This window comes from Mya arenaria, chromosome 2 (genome assembly GCF_026914265.1).
Source record: "Mya arenaria isolate MELC-2E11 chromosome 2, ASM2691426v1".
NCBI classification, from domain to species: domain Eukaryota; kingdom Metazoa; phylum Mollusca; class Bivalvia; order Myida; family Myidae; genus Mya; species Mya arenaria.
The window spans coordinates 21,920,788-21,926,787 of NC_069123.1; the positions used below are offsets into that span (position 1 = coordinate 21,920,788).

Here is a 6,000-nt window from a genome sequence, read left to right on the forward strand (position 1 = left end):
ATTATTGAAACCAGGAACTAAACTATTCATGGAATTGTTACTTTGAAATATGTTTTAGATAATGCAGTTGCAGCCTTGTCAGTTTGTCTGTCTCTCTCCAGCCCGATACTGGGCCATCTTGTCAAGATTTGTAATCAAACTAAATTGATAATAGTTCAAATACTGGGCCATCTTGTCAAGATTTGTAAAAAAAAATGGATTGACAATAGTTCAAATACTGGGCAATCTGGCCCTGACAGTGTAATTTATCGTCACGTACTGGACAACTTTTTGAATCTATGTAAGAATTGTACATCAAATATTGCACTTTTACCTCAACTGAGGTGTCCCAATATGATTTATATGTACCCATTTTTGACTGGTTAATGTTCTGGAGTTCATTGTTCAAGTTTATATATGTTAGTTATCTTGGACTTAAAATGAATTAATCCAGCTGCAAAGTGTCAATCTCTGTTTCTGTAAAAGTGACCACTGATATATGCTGATATGAACTTGTGGAGCACAATCTTACAAACATGACAGTAAATATTCAAAGGTTGAGTAGTGTACACAATTTATTCTTAGCTGTACATTAAATAATCATATTTGATCAAATGAAACCTGTCTAAATGCTTACACAAGACTTGCTTTTATGTCCACTGCTGGCATGTACAAAATGCAAATCTGTATTTCCTGAGTTATTTACTGAGTATGTTAACAATCTTATAGAATTTATATTAAAATAGCTGATGATGATGATGATTTAAAAGTAACTTTTATGAATGAGTAAATTCTCCAAGAATTGTCATAACTCAATATTTTTCTAATATAGCTTTCACATTTCAAAATACTTCATATTGATCAGGACATGATGTGCTAACTAGTAAGTATTTTGAAATGTGAAAGCTATATTAGAAAAATATTGAATTTTGACATAAATCAATTCTTTGAGAATTGAATTTTGTAAATCCTGAATATTCCAATGAGCACCTCAGTGTGTTGTAACCCTGTCAAAAAATGCATGATTGTTGGACTTTTTTAACACTTTCAAACTTGTTTCCACACAAAATGTAGTGAGTAGATGTTTGTAAGGTGGCGTATAATCATTGCAGTTAGTTGTAGTCTGCTTCTCTCAATGTGCGAAACCATACAGGACTAGTAACTGACTTTATTTTACTCTGCTTGTTATCTTGTTATAGAGGAATGCATATTAATGCATATTCAAATAATAATGTGAAAATAATGAAACAAGAAATCTCGTGCATTTTCTTGGATTATATAAAGAATAACACCTTTACTGTGGCATAGTGTACTGACAAGAAGGCCACGCTGAGATGTACGCTGTTAAATGTACAGGGTCTCACTAGCAGACGAACGAATAAGTTACACTGTACTGAGTTAATAAATATTTTTCAATCAAATGATATAATTCTTTTGACGGAAACCTGGACTAATGACTTTCCTGATTTATATATTGACAATTTTGAATGTTATGTTTTAAATAGGCATGAAAATAAGCAAATAGTAAACGGTCTTCAGGGGGCATTATTGTTTATTTGAGAAACATTTATGTTACAAATGAAACATTAATATTTACGAGTAATGACGATTTTTTATGTATAAAAATCAGTAGTGTGTCGTTGGGTTTAGATGAGGATCTGTATTTCTGATTATATTATCTTATATTGTACCAGAAAATAGTAGTCGCCAGAGTTGTTACGAAATAATTATATAACTGATGTACCGTTAACACGATGGTCAAAAGATAAAGGGAAGCTAAATAATTATGGATTAATGCTGTTAGATTTATGTAAAGAAACCGGATTGCCTATTTTAAATGGTCGATTTGATAGAGATAAAAAAAAAATAGCCCTTTTAATATGCAAGGGCTTTTTCTACACATTTTGGGAACACAAAATTGGACCTTTATTTGGGAATATTTATAGAATAATCCTTAATTTGGAATGGAAAGTCCAGGGGTAACCTGATAAAATAGGAAATTCTGCATGATTTTAAATTAATTTGCAGTTGGGAATGGGTCTGAATATCTGACCTGTGGAGTGGCTAGAAAAAGGCTTGTATGCATACACTAATATATTGGAGCGGGCCTTATCAATATATTGTTTGTTTTTCAAGAAATACATTGTTTTCACAGAATCTGTGTTCACAAATCAGGAAAATATTATGTTTCTTTCAAGGGAAATGGATGATTTTTTTGCAATTGGAAACAGCCTTTAGAAGGCAGAATATTGCACCAAGACAAATCATGAATGTGCAAGTCAAAAAATCTTGTTCATTAAAAAGCAGCTAGACTTCATATTAAAAGGTTTTCAGATATTTAATGCAACAGCCAGCTGGCTTTTTCTTGGAATGGTTCAACGTAGAAACACAAGAGGACAAAATTCTATTGAGGCTCATAGAAACATAGAAACAATCTTAAGTCGTAATTCAATTTTCAGAGTGATGCTGGTTTGACTGGCCGTAAGATTATCGTTGACACATACGGAGGGTGGGGGCACATGGTGGTGGAGCATTCTCTGGTAAAGACTACACGAAGTTGACCGGTCTGCTGCTTACGCTGCCCGCTGGGTGGCCAAGTCCCTTTGTCAAGGCTGGCCTCTGCAGGCGGGTTCTTGTACAGGTAGGTTGGGCCAAAACTTTGTGTTAGCTATTAAAAGAGCTATATTTATTATAATAAAATAATAATAATAATAATAATATCTTTACTATAAGCTATTGCTATTGCTATTGCAGTTCAACTGACAAACAAATGGTGCTATAAAGCAACACGGTTCAAATTGTACCAATTCATTCAACATTGATGGTTATAACATACTTCAAAATTATCTTCGATTGCAATGTTGTCGTCTCGATAAACTTCACATGTCTTTAACTACGGTAATATTTTAGATTGACTTTAAAAAAAATTGCATATAAAATGTTCATTGTTTCCTTTTTGTTAATCCAATGATGACCAATACCCCATAAATTTTAGTAGTGGTGCATCTATTAAATGTTGTTTGTTGTTTTCAGTTGTCGTATGCCATTGGTATTGCCCAGCCCCTGTCTATCACAGTTCTCAGCTATGGAACTTCGACCAAGTCAGAGCGGGATCTGCTGCAGATTGTCAGAAACAACTTTGACCTGCGACCTGGCAGAATTGTCAAGTATGTGCTGGTGCTTTAATGTACAAATGTCACTAAAATAAGGATTGATTTCATGACCATTTGGCTTATCAAAATTGTAGCAAGCCACTTCTTTTTACCATCGCTATTTTTAAGAATTTAGATGAACAAGCCAGAATCAATTAATATTATTCAGCTTTTCAAAATTGTATCAAGCTCAATAATGTGAGTTTTTCCAAAAACCAGTTCACAATTATTAAGCTTCTCAGTGTGTTTAAATTTTGACCCTTGGTTTAAAGGTTGTATGTTAAGTCTGACATACTGGAGATGTGTAGTATATTACAAACTATCAAAATGTTTGATCACATTAGGAGTTTAAATTTTATTCAAACCTATTTGTTCTTGACTGTCATTCACTTGATAATTTCTGTTTAATTGGGTTATCTCGCTGTTCATTGAAGTGATTTAGGTGATTAAATAAGCTTTCAGGTGATAAAATGTTATGGGTTAACCTTGAGCCAAAAGCAAAAATTGAATTGTATTTCTCGACTTCAGGGAGCTGAACTTGAAAAATCCTATCTACCAGAAGACTGCCTGTTATGGACATTTCGGTCGCCCCGAGTTCACTTGGGAACAGGCAAAACCTCTCAAGCTTTAGTTCTGCAGTGCAAACAAACATTGTTGTGATCTGTTTTATTGTTAACTTACTGTATTTGGTGCTCTGTCTGAAAAACTACGAAGGTTCTAGCCAGATTCTGATGTCAACATGAGAACAGTATAGGTTCATGGTCAATCGTGAGATCTGGGGCATCCATTTTGTGGTCTTGACTTGTTTCAATTATTCTTGGCATTTGTTTTTTTTGATGATGATATGTATTTTATTGTCATTATTTATATTTTAATAGTAGTTGAAATTGTGCACTATGTATTGCAGAAACTTTCTTTTAGTAATTGTCACTATATTTCATTTGAATTACGACTTACACATATTCTTACACATTTAGATAAATTGCCATGTTTTAACTATGATCATGTATGAAATGTTGGTTGATGCATTATGTGGGGTAACTGTATCATTTTATTATTATTATTATTATTATTATTATTATTATTATTATATGTTGTTTTACATATCCACCTGTATTATCTGTGTGTTTGTGATTCATTGGATAAAAGGTGCATGTTAAATGCCAGCTTTTATTTGGATATTGAGAGAAAACCCCGATTATGAAACTTTGTTGCAGCCTTGTCAGTTTGTCTGTCTCTCTCCAGCCCGATACTGGGCCATCTTGTCAAGATTTGTAATCAAACTAAATTGATAATAGTTCAAATACTGGGCCATCTTGTCAAGATTTGTAAAAAAAAATGGATTGACAATAGTTCAAATACTGGGCAATCTGGCCCTGACAGTGTAATTTATCGTCACGTACTGGACAACTTTTTGAATCTATGTAAGAATTGTACATCAAATATTGCACTTTTACCTCAACTGAGGTGTCCCAATATGATTTATATGTACCCATTTTTGACTGGTTAATGTTCTGGAGTTCATTGTTCAAGTTTATATATGTTAGTTATCTTGGACTTAAAATGAATTAATCCAGCTGTATAGTGCTGCAAAGTGTCAATCTCTGTTTCTGTAAAAGTGACCACTGATATATGCTGATATGAACTTGTGGAGCACAATCTTACAAACATGACAGTAAATATTCAAAGGTTGAGTAGTGTACACAATTTATTCTTAGCTGTACATTAAATAATCATATTTGATCAAATGAAACCTGTCTAAATGCTTACACAAGACTTGCTTTTATGTCCACTGCTGGCATGTACAAAATACAAATCTGTATTTCCTGAATAATATACATGTAACGTGCTACGTCAAAGACGCAACAGATCCCTTCAGAGAAAAGCATGCTCGACCCTGAAGGGGTTCCGCTGGTCTTTATATCCAGTAAATTCTCAATCCACACAGAGCCCGGGCTTTGCTAATTTGCATATTACCAACCAAGTAAACATATGTACTATGAACATACTTCCGTCTATAATGGAATGTTATACTATGAACGCACATCCACCGCCTACAGCGGACTGTTACATTATATAACATGTTTTTTTAAACACTTTTATATCTGCCGAGTTACATCATCAGTAGATAAAAACAATCAAACAAAGGATTTGACATAAATTTAATGCACTGTTTAATTATTTCATTTTTTAGTGTATAAGCATACAAACATAATATATTTAAACTGCTATAAGGTAAGATAATTGAAGCAGTTGTAAAACAAATCAAAATGTTCAGCTGTGACTTGAATCGCCCCCCCCAAAAAACCCAGATAAAAATGCCTTTATAAAAAAAGGTTTGTCCCTTTCTTCTGATACATAGGGTTTCATGAGTTATTTACTGAGTATGTTAACAATCTTACAGAATTTATATTAAAATAACTGCTGGTGATGATGATGATTTAAAAGTAACTTTTATGAATGAGTAGAACAGGAAAAGGAAATGAAAAAACAAAGTTCCTGGATCTTTAGCTCCACTTAGAATAAGGAGGCTTTACTACTGGCCTCGGTGTCCGCATCTGGTTACGGTTTTAAGACAAGTTGGCATTTCACTTATAACTTCAATACCCTTCATTCAATTCACATCATACTTCACACAGTTGTTCAGGACCGTCACACAACGAGGTTACATAACTCCATATTAGCCTATATACAAATTATGGCCCCTGATTGACTAAGAAACTTAGGTTTAAGTTTTAGGGCACATTGTGTCAGGTTAAAGTTTAAGGGCAAGTTGGAATTTTCAATAATAACTCCTATATCCTTCATTCAATTCTCTACATATTTCACACAATCTACAATTACATTACATAACTCCATACTATGGCAC

At 33.4% G+C, this 6,000-nt stretch overlaps 1 pseudogene; it reads left to right on the forward strand.

The window, feature by feature from the left end:
- Nucleotides 1-1,943: 1,943 nt before the first annotated feature.
- Nucleotides 1,944-3,951, forward strand: LOC128213708 (S-adenosylmethionine synthase-like; annotated as a pseudogene).
- The last annotated feature ends 2,049 nt before the right edge of the window (nt 3,952-6,000 follow it).